The 18,975-nt window shown below is 35.7% G+C and overlaps 1 protein-coding gene across 3 annotated transcripts in view; it reads right to left on the bottom strand.

Annotated features, from left to right (window-relative positions):
- Glcci1 (glucocorticoid induced 1) overlaps positions 1-18,975 on the bottom strand; it is a 65,918-nt gene that overhangs the window by 33,319 nt on the left and 13,624 nt on the right. The window lies entirely within an intron of this gene.

Here is an 18,975-nt window from a genome sequence, read left to right as displayed (position 1 = left end):
TCATCTGAAATTTTCATTGTAACCAAAAACATTACTTTCATAAACATTTCCTAAATACTGGAGAAGATGTACTTATTTTCAGCATATACAATCCCTTATTTGTCTTGTATGACTGCTGATTTTTTTTTTAACTTTGGTTTTTGTCCCTCGTGGGGCCTGAACTCTGGGCCTGGGCCCTGTCCCTGAGCTCTTCAGCTCAAGGCCAGTGCTCTACCACTTGAGCCACAGCACCACTTATGGTTTTCTGGTGGTTAACTGGAGGTAAGAATCTCATGGACTTTCCTGAACAGTGATCCTCAGATCTCAGCCTCCTGAGTAGCTAGGATTACAGGTGTGAGCTACCAGTACCCAGCTTTGAATACTGAATATAGAATTACTGTCTTAATCTGTCATTCAGTAAAGAAGTCTAGAATGTATAAACTTCTGAGTTATAATAATTTTAAATTTTTTCATATTTGTATTTCAGTTCTTTATTCATTGGTGTTATATAGGTTCTTGACATCACAATGGCTTGCATGTATCATTTCTATCCCACTTATGTTTTACATTTAAATATATCAAACTAAACATTATGACTCCTTTTGTGTTCCTCTGTCATAATTAGCCTTATATTATCCCTTCAAGTTCTTTGAATCATTTGGGTTTACACATTTATCTTGTATATACTATGGAGTGGCACTTTTTTTTTTTTTTTTTTGTCAGTCATGGGCTTGAACTCTGGGCCTGGGTGCTGTTCCTGAGCTCTTCAGCTCAAGGCAAGCGCTATACTTGAGCCACTGTGGCACTTCCGGTTTTCTAGTGGTTAATTGGAGATAAAGAGTCTCATGGACATTCCTGCCCGGGCTGGCTTTGAACCATGATCCTCAAATCTCAGCCTCCTGAGCAGCTAGGATTACAGGTGTGAGCCACTGACGCCCGGCATGGGGTGGCACTTTTAAAGTTAGACTTTGCCACAAAAAGTAAGTTTAGCTGGGTACTGGTGACTGAGGTCTGTAATCATAGCTGCTCAGGAGGCTGAGATCTGAGGATCACTGTTCAGGAAAGTCCATGAGATTCTTACCTCCAGTTTGGAGCACTGGAGGTTTAAAGTCAGCTGGAGTAGGAAACTCTATGGGACACACAAAAGAAAACCGAAGTAGAGCTGTGGCTCAAATGGTAGTATGTTAGTGCTGAGCAAAAAAAAGAACTCAAAGACTGTGACTAGGCTCTGAGTTTAAGCCCCAGGACAGCACACGCACACACGCACGAACACACACACACACACACACACACACACACACACACACACACACACACACACACACACACACACACACACACACACACACACACACACACACACACACACACACACTCCAACAAAAGATAAGTTGATCCCACTGACATTTCATTATTATAACCTGTCATGTAATTTTTTCTCATTTAGCAATATTTTTTTGCTACTTCTTTCACCTTGTCATAAACTCTCTTTAGTGGTACAACTAGAAGGTCCTTAATCTCCCTTTTAATTCTTTCATTTCCCCTAGTTACTAAACCAATACTTTTTTAATTTTAGAAATCAAATAAAATTATAAAACAAAGATTATAAAACAATTCTATTTAAGAGTTAAAAGCTTTAAAATTGCTTTAAATTTCTTCTGCCAAAAAGAAACAAACAAACAAAAAAAACAAACTGACTAAAAGAACTTGATAGCTTTTAATAGACTCAACATTTTCAGCGGTCATCACCTAACACGAAAGGCCTAGAAAATGAAAAGTCAATATATGTGAAAAGCCCTGTCTATACTTAAATTGCTCCAAACTATTTGAAAAGTTGTACAAAGCCTGTTGGTTACAATTCTGGATATAGCTCATTGCCTATTATGCTCAAGGTCCAAGATGTAATACTTGTCAGCAGCAACAAACCCTCCTCTAAATCTAGTACACAATATAGGAAGTTTTGTCCTATGATCAATTAGAGATCTAATCTATAGATGAGTCCCTTGGTTTTTTTTTTTTTGTTTTGTTTTTTGTTTTTGGTTGTAGGGCTTGAACTCTGGGCCTGGGCACTGTCCCTAGGCTCTTCAGCTCAAAGCTAGCACTCTACCACTCGATCCACAGTGCCACTTCCAGTTTCTGCTTATGTGGTGCTGAGGAATTGAACCCAAGACCTCATGTATGCAAGGCAAGCATTCTATCACTGAGCCACTTTCCCAGCCGGAGTCCCTTGGTTTTTTATAAAACAATGTCCAAATCTATATTTACTACTTTCTTCTAGTGAATATTAAGTGATCATGTTTTCCCTTAAGTGTCCAGGCTCTACATTAGCTAATGTGCTACAACTATGGTCTCCCATAGTATTCCTAATGGTAAGTATGTAGACATGAAGCCATGTGTATAGTTATTGATTTAGAAGCTTAATATGCATAATACTATTATGTTTATTAGTAAAAGTAGGCAAGAAATTCATATTATATCAAACTCTATTTGCTTCATATACTTCAACAGGTGTCCTTGCTTGAATATAAAAATCACTAGGATAAGGACCCTGAAATTGAGGGCTAATTTTAATCTGCAGATTAGTTCTCTTAGCATCATCTAATTCTGGGACTCTAATCTCAATTCAATCCTTTTGGTGGTTGTTTTGGCAGTACTTGGGTTTTCAACTCAGCCTTGTGCTTGCTAAACAGGCTGGGCTAGTCCTCCAACCCATTGTGCTTTTGTTATTTTCTAGGTAGGGTCTAGCATTTATGGCTCAGCCAACCCAGACTATAATCTCCCTATTTACTCTATGCACATGGTTAGATGTTGTCACTTATATGTGCTCCTGTTCCCGGCTTTTTATTGGGTGAGATGGGTCCTTGCAAACTTTTGCCCAGGATGGCCTCAAACCATGAACCCCTCAGTCTCTACCTCCCAAGTGGCTAAATTAACAGGCAAGAGCCACTGCACCACCTAGTTTAATCCCAATTCTTGTGTTAAAATATGTATTCCAGCTCTATACATCATTACTAATAAGAAAAAAAATCTTACATAGGAAGAATAAGTTAGAATAGCATGGTGACCACAATATAGACAGTACTAGCAACAAAAAAGGTATATGAGACAAATATACAGTCATGTATCATATAATGTTTTAATAAATAACTCACTGAATGTCTAGCAGTGGTCCCACATGATTAAAATGAAGCTGAAAAGTTCCTATCGTACAGGGACTTGATTGCCATCATAACAGTAGTGTACTGCCCTGCTAATATTTGGAGTGATGGTATAAATAAACCTATTTCATGGGCAGTTATGTGAAAGTATAGTACAATTATGATAATGGTAATGTACTTACTATATGACACTTTCTATCATTATTTTAGAATGTACTCTTCTACTTATAAAAAGAAAGCTTACTATAAAACAAAATACTGATTTATTCAGTCATGATACTTAAAAAAGGAAGGAATAATTTAGTAAAAAAAAATACTGTACATATCAGCAAGTGTCTCCTATATATTTACCTTCTCTTTTTCTCTTAATAGTAGGATATGAACTCAGTGCCTACTGTGTATTTGGCAGTGCTCTACTACTTTAGCCATGCTTCCAGCATTTTTTACTATCTTACATTTTCTTTCAGATAAGCTCTTTGTGCTTTTTTTCTTTTGCAAGGCTGGCTTTGTGTGTGTGTATATATATATATACATATATATATATATATACACACACACACATATGCACACATATATTATAAAATAAAGAACTGTGTATGTATGTATACATACATATATTTTATATGTACGTATACATTTAAAGAAGTGTACTATGGCATTTGCCTACCAGTGAAGGATAAAAAGGCAATCTGGCAAAAACAAAAAATAACAACAACACCCAGAGCAGCAGACAGTATGAATGCTGCTCTATAAATACATCAAGGGAAACTCTCAAGTAGTAGAATGAGTCCAGCTAAAACATATAGCAGTCCTGCTGCAACAATAAGATGTACAAGTTGGATGGGAAGGGATGGGAAGGAGAAACAAAGGAAGAGGCACCAATGCTCGGTAAGAAATGTACTCATTATCTTGCCCATGTAATTGTAACCCCTCTGTACGGTATTTTCACAATTAAAAAAAATCTTCCCTATAAATGTATGCAAATAAATTTAAGATAATTATATAAATTCAGCAACAAATGTGACAATTTAAAGACATCACACCTTCCATGTGACAGTGGGTGAGCCTTTTCAACTTTCAGTAGCAAAGGTCTGTAAAACTGCATTCTGCTCCTTGTTCTTTCTTTCCTCACATGGCATAAACAGAGAGGTCTGGGACTCTCCTGGAATACTTGAGTGCCACACAAAATAATTCTTACTCTGTAGTAATCAACTGGCAATTTTTTTTTTTTTTGTCTTTTCTTTTTTGGTACTGGGGATCGAACCCAGGACGTTGCACTTGCTAGGCAAGCGCTTTGCCACTGAGCTACATCCCAGCCCTCAACTGGCAATTTTATGCTAAAATTGTAGTAGTAAAATATGCTACAAACAGAAAATCAAACTGAATAATTCTCAATCTAAATAGCAAGCCAGTCAAAACTTTAAAAAATACTTAAAATCTAATCCAGAGTACTGTAACATGATGATAAATTAATTTCTTTCTGATAATTTTTCGCTAGCAGCAACTACTTAATGCTGACTGATTAGAGAATGTGAAAATATGGTATTTTAAAAGTCATGGAGAATTTCTACCAAAAAAATTCAGGTGTGCATATCACTTGGGAGGCTAGGGGCAGGAGGACTATGAGCTCAAGGTCTGTCTGCATGAGTGACTCTCTCTTAAAAAACAAAACAAGGGCTGGGAAGAGCGCTTGCCTTGCATGCATGAGGCCCTGGGTTCGATTCCTCAGCACCACATAAGCAAAAAGAAAAAAGCCGGAAGTGGCGCTGTGGCTCAAGTGGTAGAGCGCTAGCCTTGAGCTGAAGAGTTGAGGGACAGCGCCCAGGCCCAGAGTTCAGGCCCCACGACCGGACCCAAAAAAAAAAAAAAAAAAAAGAATCAACTGCTTCATATTTAATTACAGAAGTATCACTGATCACAACTTGCAGGATTCTAACTATGGAAAGGTATATAGTTCAGCAGGTACTTAAAATAACTACTATTACCAATTATTCTAGTCCTTTACTAGACACAAATCACATTGGTAAGTAGCTTCTAAAGAAAAAAAAATTGCACTAGTAACACTAGCCAATAGTACCAAAGCATACATATACAAAGAAATTTTGCCTTGATTTTAAGCTGTTAAATTTATTTCATGACAGTAATCTAGAAAAAAAAATCATATTTACAAGCTAACTTGTTTAAGGTTCAAAATGAAAAGCCATTAAGTCTTGTAATACATACATACATGTTCACATATATGCATATATACATGTGTACAATTTATCTAATATTGGTTAGAAAAATGTTAAAGGATTTCTTTTAAATTAGCAATACTTTTTAAGCTTTACAATGTCAACATCTGGACATGTCTAAGCAGTAACAGAACAGGTGTCTAAAAATTTCCCCCAGAAATTTGATCTTAAGAGAGATCCTAGGTCACAAATGCACAAAGCCCATAGGCAACTCTGGTATGTTAAACAATAGATCTCAAGGATAGAATCCTAAGATATATCTTCTATGAAAGACTACCAGAAGTCTATTACAAATGCAACCAAATTACTAGGCTTACACTTCAGAGATTCTGATTAAACAGTTATATAACAAACCAAAAATTAATGAGTTATTTAAAGCAAACAGATTCTGGTGCATCACCATTGGGATTAGAAACCACTGAGGTCATAAAGCAATGACCCTCAAAGCAGGAAAAAAATGTGTTAAAAATATTGACTTATAGGCCCTATTTTTCATCAATAATGTGAGACTCTGGTGGTTCAATCAGGAAAATTTAATGTTTTGCACCTAGCATAATAGTACATGCTGAAATCTAGATTAAAGCAGGAGGGTCTCAAGTTTGAGACTTGCCTGGGTTAAATGATAAGACAATGTCTCAAAAAAAATATAATGAAATGTAATAAGTATCTCAAGTGACTCATATTACTTTAAAGAAAAACAAACCTTAAGAACCAATGTCTGGAGGACTGGTCAAAGGTGCTTGAGTTATAGGTGCTCAAATATAAAAATTTTTTTGATAATAAACTTCTAGTCCCTTTAAAAACACTGAAAATTTGACCATATACTCAAAATATTGTGCTGAATAAATGTTAATCGGTTCTTTGAAATTCGTATGCAGCAGCTAAGTTCTAGACCTAATATATTTAAACATCTGGCCAACTCTTTCAAAAGTGCTGGTCATGGCAATAAGAATCTTCAAATTTAAATTCAGATCATTGAAAAGACAAAGTCCAGTAGTTTCTTTCGATCCTAATTTGAAAACAGTTAAAAACATGGCTAGAGGTGTGGCTCAGCAGTACCTTTCAGAGCCTTAAGTTCAAACCCTAGAATAACCAAAAAGAGGAGGGGAGGGGAGGGGAGTAGAGGGGAGAAGAGGGAAAGGGAAGGGAGAAGAGAGGCCATAACGTGGGGAATTGTTCTGCTATTGGTTTACTGATTTTTAAGCATAAACTTATCAAAACTCATCAATAGACTTGCTTCAGTATTTCTACATAAGAGTTTGACAGCTATAGCTCCAAATTTCCTGATAACATTATGAGTAATTTTTCTTTGCCTCATAATTGTAAAAAAGAAAAAAAAAAAAGGTTTTCAAAATAAAGTTTTAAAAAAAGTAAGCACTGAACAACAGAATAAAAACTATGGAAAAGAAACTGCTATGTTTCTCTAGCCAATCTAGCATACTTTTTATTGACTAATAGAACTAGTTCTAGATTTAGTTTTCCAAAGTCAGCAATATGGCGGAGGTGCTGGGTAGGGAAGGCTGGGTAAGTACTAGAGTGACAGTGTTTCCAGATTCTTGTCACTGCCAGAGAGAGAATTAACAAAAAAGATGAAGGAACTGGGAAGAAATTTAATTCAAAGTACATACTCAACAGGTGGGTGGGAAATTTTCAAGAGAGTGGCACCACCTAGATTTTGGATTAACTTTAATGGAGGGGAAGATTATTCTTGAATTAAGGTGGAAAACAAAGCAGAAATATAACAGAATTTTCCTGGAATAAGATTTACTCCTTTAGTCCCTCCCAACACAAGGATTCTGGATGTATGGTGTCAGATGCACGATGAAGCAGCTCATTTTTCAAGGTTAATAACTTGGAGATGCCATTGTAATGAAGCAAAGGAGTTAGCAGGTATCTGTCTCAACTGACCATGTCTGGTCTTATATGGGTTGAGTGATCAAATATTTTGCTGTTTGGTCATACTATGTCCTAATATCATACAGCTCTTGTGCCTACATCAGCTTTAGCCAACTTTGAAGCTTCTTTTCCTCCTTTCCCTATAATCCTACCTCTTATGCACTTCACCAATTGTCTTTGTTGTTTTCTTCCTTGGCATATAAAATAATGAAAAATTAGCCAAATATGTGGGCCACCATAGTATTTGTTGCCATCACAGAATACCTGAGGCTGGGTAATTTATAAAGAAAAAAGTTTAGTCTGGATCTTGGTTGGAAGGCTGGAAAATCCAAGCATCTGCTCAATTTCTGGAAGAAGGCCATTGGGCCCATGTCAAAGCAGCAAAACATGGGCATTCACCTTGCTTTAGAACAACTCACATTTAAGGTAACAAATACCATCCCACAAGAGGTAGAACAGATTTCCTTACTTTTGTGACACATTAACCTAGTCCTGAGGGCTTCCCACTATGCCCTACCTCCCAACACTGCTTCATTGAAGACTATAAGGACAAATATAAGGACAAACCATATTACACTATATCACATGAATCACAAATTCAAATGAACTTCAGGTCAGAGTCAGGAAAGACAGTAAACCTGAATATACTATCCAAAATAAAAGCAAAGGTCAAAAACTAAAGCCCTCTCAGTATGAGTAGATTCTAAAACACGAATCAACCAGATCTGGAATCCTGCCACAGAAACAATCTAGAAAACACACAACAGTCTCCATATGGCTGCCCTGTAGGAATCTGGAGAAGACCCAATCAAGAAGCTGACAAGAGAAATAAACATGCTTCTGAGCAAATGAGGCCTGACACAACCTTGTAACCCAAATCCACCAAGGAAAAATGCAGCCAGGCAGCCATTTCAGCATGATTATCCAGGTTTCAGTTCACACAATTAAGCTTATGTCAAATGACACACATATTGAGATAAGGAATTTTAGAAAAAAGCCTCCAGTCTATTTTCAAAGAAAATCCAAAAGAATCTCTTTCCATATCAAAGTTGTAAAGAAGACTTCTCTAAGAAAGCCATGAATAGCCTAGAAATAAGGTCTGGAATAATGCACAGCAAATAAGAATGGATCTATTATATCTACCAAAAGCTACATATAAGCCAGATAAGACACAAGGGGTTTTTGATGTTTAATTTTTTTCTGGTGGAAGAATAGATAGTTCTTTTAAGAACTTTGGCAAATCAGTACAGAGTATAAGGAGGTTCATTAGCTTTATGAATTCCCCAGGAATTCTGTTAATGGAAATTCCAAACATCTAAACTTCATTTTGACTAACAAACTCAAATATGAAGAAATAAGCATCAAGTAAAACAACTATAACAAACAAAACCATCCAAAAGTGCAAAGTCATATTGTATACAAACAAGCAAACATTTCTTAATCAGAAAGACTATTTTACACAATTTTGTTTAAAGAGTTTAACTTGCAGTTTAAACTTGAGAGAGCTTATAGTCAATTCAAATTTGATTAGAATGAAACAGAAGAAAAGGAAAGAGAAACCAAAAACATCTTGAGTTGAGGGATTCAAGAAGGTTAATTTCAGAAGCAAGAGATTTTCTTAAATCATTTTACAAAACCAACAGAAGTGAGTACACTAGGATTCTGAAGCTAGTAACACTATCCTGAATGATTTCCTCTTCTTCAAGTTGTATCACAAAGAGAAAAAGGGACAAGGGGTAAAAGATATACCTATGAATAACCAGAGCATGCCAGAAAGATAAATCCAAGATGAAAACTAGAGCCTTTTATTTCAAATCAAGCTAAAAAATCTTTTTTTAAAAATGCATGGATATGAAAAACTCAGAAACAGTATGTTTGGGAGAAAGGAGAAGGAACAGAGAAATAACCACCAGTCAGGAGAGATTTCTAAAGAAAAGGCATATTAGGAATAAAGCTTAAGTCACAAGAAACAGACTGGCCAAGCACTGGTGGTTCATGCTATTCAAAAGGCTGAGATCTGAGAATACCAGTTTGAAGATGGCCTGGGCAGGGAAGTCTTATCTCCTGTTAACCACAAAAAAAAAAGAAAAAGAAAAAGAAAGAGCCTAAAGTAGAGTAGAGGCTCAAGCGGTAGAGTGGCAGCCCTGAGCAAAAAAAATCCAAGTACAAATTCAATCCTTAGTACTGGAACAACAACAAAAAAATAAAAGAAAAAAGAAAAAAAAAGATGGGAGGAAGAGAAGAAGGAAGGAAGGAAGGAAGGAAGGAAGGAAGGAAGGAAGGAAGGAAGGAAGGAAGGAAGGAAAAAAAGAGAAAGACAGATAAGAATAAACAAACATAATGGACAATAACTTTACCATAATAGAAAGTAAAAAGGAAGTCAAGTTTTGGAATTTAAAATAATAAATATTTCAAAGGAAAATAATTGATATGTAAATAGGCAAAGGTCCATCATGTGTATAATAGGAGTCCCTTCTCAGCACATTTGAAATGAAGACTATAAACTTCCAGACTATCTAAAAACTATATGAGATATCAAATTTGTTTAGAACTAGATACAGATACCTACTTACATTGGTTTATATCTACCACCCTATAAGATTCTCATATATAATATTTTCATTATCCTGGCTAGCCTTAGAGAGATATTCGCTTCCCAGTAAAAAAGAAAAATGAGAAACAAAGAAACCAAAGAAAGAAAAAATAGTCCTGCCAAAATGGAAAGGAGAAATTGAAACTGAATTTCATTAACAGAATGCTTATTTTCTCCCTTAAAGCCAACAATCACAAAGTAAAGTTTCAAAGTGCATCCTATGGAAGAAGCCTGTAGCAAAAACCAGGAAGTGGCCACTAAAAAGGAATTCTTTTTATGAAGAAAAGTGTTTAACCCCCCCCCCAAAAGTGTTTACCATGAGGAATGGTGTGCTTGGGGACTTTAAAAAAAAAAAAAGGAAACGGGCGGGGGGGGGGGGGGAAGGCTCTGAGAGCCTTATACTTGCAATGGAGTAAGAGTGGAAGCATCCCTGAAGGACAATGACAAATAAATAGGTTCCAGCCATCCCACCTGACCACCTACTGCCAATAAACATAACAGAGTGTTTCTAAATTTCAAAGCCAATAAAGAACTGATTATGACTACCAACATTATTGTAATTATAAACATGAGCAAATTATACTAGCTGTCAAATGTAATGAGATACAATGAATATTGTATGAAAATGTAAAATAAGATGTTTTAGTACTTTATTTATGCTATAGTTTCTATAATTCTGATGAACAATTTGAAGTGATACTCTTTCCTTAAAAATTATCAGCATTTTCTTCTCCTATATGAGTGATATGACTTCATATGATGCAGAAAACCTATCAGTCTATAAACAAGTGGATAGTTTTTGTGATAAACTAAAATGCTTCAGAATTATAAATCAAATATATTTTATATACAATTTGTCAATGAAGAGATAAAAGCATTTAAACACCTTTCTATAGTTGAGTGACATATATTAGCTTATACCAACTTAATAGGAAAAATAATTCAGTCCATAGTTAACTGTAAATTATGGGGAAAGGCATAAGAATGAATTTAACTTTAATAAGGTATGATTCTAGGTGGGCTCATATATTAATGTTAGACAAAAAATAAACAGAAATCAGAACTGAAATTTTTCTATATCCATTAGTTTGTTTTAATGCAAATATTCTAGTAAATTAAACCTATAAACTATATTTTTTCCTACATTGGAACCCTATGTCCAGCAAAGGTGAACATGTTGACACAACTTACTACACAACTACGGAGTAAACCCAAAACAGGCTTGATAAAGCAAAGGATTCAGAAATAAAGAAACACAGTTGTTTATTCTAGCATTTATTTTCATAAATACTGTACCCCAAAACTCAAATATATAGTGTAAAGCAGCAGAATATCTAAACTTGAATGCCTGACCGAAAATTGTAAAGGTCAAAAACTAAAGAAAAAGTATCTGAAGGAAAATGTCTTAGACCAATCACATTTGTGCAGAAGTCAGTGTCTGCAAACACTGAACACCTTCCACCCAAACAAGTCAATTAATATTATATACAAAAGAATATCAGGAAGCAATGCCAAGGGACTAAGAATCTGAGAATAAGTAAAACAAGCCTATTTGACAGTATGACTACGTAGGAGAACAGGGTCATAAAATATTTATTTTTTTTATTGTGAAATTACTGTACAGAAGGGTTACAATTACATGAGCAAGATAATGAGTACATTTCTTATCAAGCATTGTAGCCTCCTCCTTTGTTTCCCCTTCCTAGCCCATCCTCCCCCCCCCCCGGCCTCCCCACCTAACCTTCCTCCCCTCCACCAAAGTTGTAAAGTTCGTTTTCAACATAACGACTTGTACATCTCATTGTTGCAATGGGTCCACCTGTATCCCTATTTAAATGATTTGTTTTTCCCTTCCCCTCCACAAATTATAACAACATCAAATACAGTGAAAGAGGGTATGTTATACTGTGGGGGAGGGACATACAAAGCAACAAAGAAATCATCTTATAAATGTGTTAGAAACAATGGCATGAAAGAAAAAAACATTTAAATACATATCTTAGGGTTCATTTCCCTAACATCAACTTATCTGACCTTTTCTGCTTGTCTCAGACATATACTAGTTATTGAAAATAAGGGAAACCATGGAACCTATGTTTCTTTGGGCCTGGCTTACTCCACTTAATATAATTTTTTTCAAGTCTTTCCATTTCCTAACAAATGGGGCAATGTCATTCTTTCTGATGGAAGCATAGAATTCCATTGTGTATATATACCACATTTTCTTGATCCATTCATCTACTGAGGGGCATCTGGGTTGGTTCCATATCTTAGCAATGGTAAATAAGGCTGCAATAAACATAGTCGTGCTGATAGCTTTTGTGTGGTCTTGTTTGTGAACATTTGGGTAAATGCCCCAAAGTGGGATTGTTGGGTCATAGGGGAGCTCTATGTGGAGTCTTTTGAGGAACCTCCATACTACTCTCCAAAGTGGCTGAACAAGTTTACACTCCCACCAACAATGCAGTAAGGTTCCCTTCTGCCCACATCCCCTCCAGCATCTGTTGTTATTATTGTTCTTGATTATAGCCATTCTAACTGGGGTGAAGTGGTATCTCAATGTTGTTTTTAATCTGCATTTCTTTTATGGCTAGAGAGGTTGAGCATTTCTTCATGTGTCTATTGGCCATCCTTTCCTCCGCAGAGAAGTTTCTCTTTAAGTCTTTAGCCCACTTATTTACTGGGCAGTTGTTTCTTTGAAGATTTGTTGTTGGGGGATTTAATTTTTTGAGTTCCAGGTATATGTTAGATATGAGACCCTTGTACGTTGTATGGCTAGTAAAGATCTTCTCCCAATCCATGGGCTTTCTAATTGATCTTGCTAGCTATGTCCTTTGCCATGTAGAAGCTCTGCAATTTCATGCAATCCCATTTGTCCAGCCTTTCTTTGATTTGTTGTATTTCAGGGTCTCAATATATTAAGAAAATTTCGGCCTGTGCCAAGGATACTAGGGTTTCTCCTAGTCCATCCTGTAATGTTTTCAGAGTGTCTGCTTTGACTCCGAGGTCTTTGATCCATTTGGAGTTGATTCTGGTGCAGAGTGATATATAACGATCTAGCTTTAGTTTTCTACAAGTAGTTAACCAATTTTGCCAGCACCATTTACTGACGAGGTTCCGTCTTTCTTCCATTTCATAAAATATTTTTTTAACATATTTGGAATCATGTTTTATTTCTATAGAGTAGGCAAAAATGTAACAATTGCAATCTTAGTCAAGAATACACTGTTATTATGTCACCAACCAGGATACAGTAACTGACCAAAGCTACAAGTTTCCAGACTTTATTAACATCTAAGTTGATTTTTCCCCTTAAATAAAAAAGAAGCACTCTTCAACCTCAATACCCAAAATCAAATGAATTATTATAGATTATAGTTTTGAATACAGCTTCAGTCCTTAAAAATACCTAGCTCTGGGGCAATTGGAATAAAAACTTGAACAGCACCTTCAGATGTATTTGGAGATGTATTTCAACGTGGGAAGAAAAGAAGTCTATACCAACCAATAAAACAAGGACAACTCAAATTGACTTTTTTCTTCCTTTCTCTTTCTCCCTCTCTTAATGTTTTAATCCTGATGGGGAAAAAAAAACTGAACAGTTTGTATTCAATGCATTATAAATAATGCAGAGTTCACTTACTCTTCACAGTACTGTCCTATTATTCATTTGTAGCTGTCTTAACTACTCAAATTTTTGTCATATTACTTTCATTTAAGAATGAAGGGAAGCCGGGCGCTGGTGGCTCACGCCTGTAATCCTAGCTACTCAGGAGGCTGAGATCTGAGGATCGCGGTTCAAAGCCAGCCCGGGCAGGAGAGACCGTGAGACTCCTATCTCCAGTAAACCACCAGAAAACCAGAAGTGGCGCTGTAGTTCAAGTTTTAGAGCGCTCGCCTTGAGCTGAAGAGCTGAGGGACAGTGCCCAGGCCCAGAGTTCAAGCCCCACGACCGACAAAAAAAAAAGAATGAAGGGAAAAAAGTAATATCTAAAACTTGTTCGGTGGACACTTAAATGATTAATGTAAGACATCTACTAGAATGTGAACTCTTTTTTTTTTTGGTCGGTTGTGGGGCTTGAACTCTGGGTCTGGGCTTGAGCCACAGCACTTCTGGTTTTCTAGTGGTTTATTGGTGATAAGAGTCTCATGGACTTTCCTTGCTCGGGCTGATCCTCAGATCTCAGCTTCCTGAGTAGCTAGGATTATAGGCATGAGCCACCAGCACCCAGCTAATGTGAATTCTTTAAAAGCAAGGTTATTGTCATGTATTTCTGTAACACCTGGTACATATTCTCAAGAAACATTAAATTTGTGGATATTATTTACTGAGCCTCTTCACAGACTTATGAACTAAATATTCAAAAACTAAAACTTTTTATAACACATGGTGGACCTCTAAATCAAAAGATATTTTAGAAAAGCTTCAAATAGAATAGCTCTATACTTTTCTTTAATATTCCTATTGTGGTGCTATATAGAATAATCATGAATAGGAGCTCCAGTGGCACAATCCGTTAGCGCACAGTACTTATAAGAATAATCATGAATAAAAAGTTTAAGATTGAAAAGGCAACTTGATTTCAGGTCCTATTATTGTTCTATTTTCTTCACAGATATACAAGACCATGTTTCTATGTTCAGATATTTCACAAAGAAATAGGTGTAGATTCATAAAACAGATGTCTGCAAACAATGTATAACCACCAATGTAACATGCTTATTAAAATAACAAGACCTTAGCAAACACACTAAACATTCTATTTGAAATTTTTTGCCATAATTGACAATGTAACAGATGAGTCCCCTGATCTAGTTCCTGTAGCAGCAGCTAGTGACACTAAAGTTGAGTAATGCTAGGACCTTACAATCTGAAAAACTTAGTGGCCAATCCTATTAACAGCCCAATGTGTATAATCCTGCTGATAGTCTTTAAAGTCTTCATTTCTCTCCTTCAGACTTTTGTTTTATTACTTCCCCTTCTTCCCCCTATGGCCTGGTTCAACTCTTCTACTAGACTACCTGAATCCAGCTGGAGATGAGAGAAGATCAAGAATAAGAAGCATTGATGTAGTATTTTTTTTTCTTTCCATCGTGGGTCTTGAACTCTAGGCCTGGGCACTATCCCTCAGCTCTTCAGCTCAAGGCAGCACTCTACTACTTGAGCCACAACACAACTTCCAGTTTTCTGGTGGTTAACTGAATATAAGAGTCTCATAGCCTTTCCTGCCTGGGCTGGCTTTGAACCATGATCCTGAGATATCAGTCTCCTGAGTAACTAGGATTACAGGCGTGAGCCACCAGAACCCAGCTTTGTAGTATTTTGTTTTTACCTGCATAAAGATTAAAGTATGTATTTACTTTTATGTAACTGCAAGGAGATAGGAATTATAATCCAGAAGGGAAAAATATTTGGCTAACACAAATAAGTTTTTATTATAAAAAGAATTTAACACCATTTATCTGAGTTATTTTGAAAGATAATTCAATTGTGCTTAAAATAAACCATATAACTTGTGGGTGGGAGGTAAAAATTGGGAGAGAGAAAGAGGGAAGGAGTGACACTGTCCAAAAGGAAATGTATTCTTTCCCTGTTAAGTACTTTTTTAAATTATTTTTAACATTTTTAACGAAAAAAAGTCTGAACCAAACTTCAAAAGTAAATCACACCAAATAACCATCACAGTCTGTCACTATAAATAGGATAATTTATTAAGTTACTTTACTCTCTACTTAGGCTTTTAATGGCTTTTGGTTATTTTCGAAAGTTGTATCTAACCCTAAATGAGATTCACTCCAAAGAGACTGTTATAAATGAAATGCTCTAGTTCTAAAAACAATTCTTCAAGGAGATTTAAGTTTAGGATACATATATATTTTTGTATATATGTATATACATACATAGATATACACATATATGTTCCTTCAGTGATCTCTTTAAATAGGTTTGAAGAATGATGCACTATTGTTCTCGAGGAATTGATCAAGAAATACATATTTGAAAGTTCAGAAGGTTTTCAAAGAAAGGGAGTATGTTACTCATATGTACGCATATATGTATGTGTATATATATCCCAAAATATAATACTATATATATATAATATCTGTATGTATTAACACATCTGACAGAAAATGTAGAAAGTTGTTTGGCAACATCAAAATAAATATATAATGAAGTTACTAAACTTTCTGAATACCAGATTTAACCATTAAGAATGTCTTTTATAAAGTGTAAATAGATTTCTGTCAATGGTTTCCGGGGCTAGACTCAATTATCCTTTGGCTGCATACCTAAAAATGGTTTAGCTGGATTACATATAATTCCATTTTGTTTTCTGTCATTTCATGTTTAAATACTTTACTACATATGTTCTGCTATATAATTTTGACAATACATTTGTTATATCTAAAAAGTTATATGAAGACTAGGGATATTGATATCACATTTCTCACACCATCAAGTCTTACTGATTAGAAATTTTATCTATCATTTCTTCCTTACTTTCAAGAAAACTCTCTTGGTGCTATTGTCCTTGGCGAAATATCACAAGGCAAATACTCTAAGTGAAACAATTTATATGAAGAAAGTGAGTACCAAGAATACTTTAAAGGACCCTAGATATTCCTTCCTATAATTTAAAACATTGGTAAAGCCAGCTCAGACAGGAAATCCCATGAAACTCTTATCTTCAATTAACCACCAGAAAACCAGAAGTGTCAGTATGGCTCAGAGTGGTAAAGCACTAGCCTGAGCAAAAAGAGCTCAGGGACAGCTCCCAGGTCCAAGTTTAAGACCTACAACCGACCAAAACATAAAAGAAACCCACAAAAATGAGTAGCTCTTCTGTATACAGAAAGAAGACACAGACTAACATCAGGAAAGGAATTCCATTTGTAATAACTTGGAAAAAAAACAAACCTTAGGAATTAACCAAAGATGTGAAGGATCTCTATAGTGAAAACTAACAATTTAAAGAAGGAAATTGAGGAAGTGGAGAGACCTTCCCTGCTCCTGGATTGGAAGAATTAACATTGTGAAAATGGCAACATAACCAAAAACAATCTACGAATTCAATGCAATACCCATCAAATTCCCACCATCATTCTTAAATAAGAGAAAGCAAGCTAAAAATTCAAATGGAACAGCAAGACACCAAATAGCAAAAGCAATACTTAGTAGGTAGAATAGTGCTAGAGGAATAAGAATACCAAACTTCATATTATAGACACATAATAATGAAAACAGCTTGATACTGGCACAAAAACAGGCCTAACTACTAATGGAACAGAATAGAAGACCCAGAAATAACCTCAAAGACCTACAACCATTTAATATTCAATTAGGAAATAAAAATCATAGGCTGGAACAAAGAAGGTCTCTTCAACAAATGATGCTGACAAAATTGGATATACAAAGGCAAAAAACTGAAACTAGATCCTTATATATCACCTTGCACCAGAATCAATTCAAAATGTACCCAAGACCTGAAACCGTAAAACAATTACAGGAAAGAGTAGGAAAAACATTAGGGCTCCTAGGCACAGGTAGGAACTTTTTGAGTAAAGATCCAGAAGCACAGCAAATAAAAAAAAATACTCCTGATAAGTGGAACTTCATTTTAGCTAACAAGCTAAAATAACAGCCTATAGAATGGGAAAAGAATTTTTGCCAGCTATATGTCAGACAATGGCTTAATATCCCTAGTGTACAGAGAACTTAAAAAAAAATACACCTTCAAAACACCAACATCCCAATTAATAAATGACCAAATGCACTAAAGAAAGTCTTCTGAAGTAAAATGGGAAATAGACACATAAAGAAATGCTTAATATCTCTGGCCATTATGGAAATTCAAATCAAAACAACATTGAGATTCCACCTCACCTCAATTAGAATGAACATTATCAAGACAACAAACAGTAACAGACGCTGACAAGGATGCAGCCAAAAGTGAACCCTAATGCACTGTTGGTGGGAATAAAACCACTCTGGAAAGCAGTGTGGAGGTTCCTCAAAAAATTAAACATAGAACTACACTATGACACAAAAAGGATACAGTAAAGCCACCAGTACAACCATGTTTACTACAGTACTACTCACCACAGCTGAGGAATGGAATCAGCCCATACCACTGAGATACCCTTCAACGCACGAATGGATCACTAAAATGTGTTACACACTTACACACACACACACACACACACACACACACACACACAATGGAATTTTACTCACCCCCCAGAAAGAATGATATTGTACCATTTGTGAAGAAATGGGAATACTTGGAAAAACTTAGGTTAAATCTCAGGCCCAGAGAGACAAAGGATCCATATTTTCCCTTATGTGTCAATGCTAGATTTAGCTTACAAACTCCTAAGTAAATATGTTGGGAACTATGCACGTATATACAAATGTATTCAGTGAACTACAGTAGATTCAAGGGAGATCTAAAATAAGTATAATTCTTTAGAAAGCCAAAATCAAAGTTCAACAAAATGAAACACCAGGAAGCAAGTACTTGAAAAGGGCTGGGTGGGGTCAGGGGAGAGGAATAGAGGAATGAAGGGAAGAGGGGGATAATGCAGACAAGAATCCAATTTATATCCTACAAAATAAGAGTGAGGGAAAGGATAGGAAGGAAAGGGATGGGTGACATAGATCAAGATTTATTGTATTTATAAAAATGTTTTGTTAAATGGTAATTCCTTTGTACAACTACTTGAAGATAATAAATAAATACACATACATCAATAAAAAGGAAGAAAGAAATCCTGCCCTCAAGAAACTTCTTTTTAGGTAAGCCATCAAACACCTTTAACAACAACATGAAGGTTTAAATACAAAGCTTTGAATACTCAGTGAAGTAAAATCTACCTAGAAAAGATGGAAACATTTTATACAAAGAAAAGTGGCTAAACCAAAAACTAATGGTATGAGAAAAGATTTAAGAGATATCAATCCCAATAGTCTAAGGGAGAAGTAATAATTCGAACATGGAGCAATGTAAAGCATAGGACAGATATAGGAGAATTCTTAAGAGACAGGACAACGTACTGAAGTAAGGTGGACGGGAGAAATGAAAGGGGAAGAAAAGTCAAAGATTATAGGAAGGAA

The sequence above is a fragment of the Dipodomys merriami genome, unplaced genomic scaffold (genome assembly GCF_024711535.1).
Source record: "Dipodomys merriami isolate MVZ:Mamm:240054 unplaced genomic scaffold, mDipMer1.0.p SCAF_5, whole genome shotgun sequence".
NCBI lineage: Eukaryota > Metazoa > Chordata > Mammalia > Rodentia > Heteromyidae > Dipodomys > Dipodomys merriami.
This window is presented reverse-complemented; position numbering and strand designations above follow the sequence as displayed.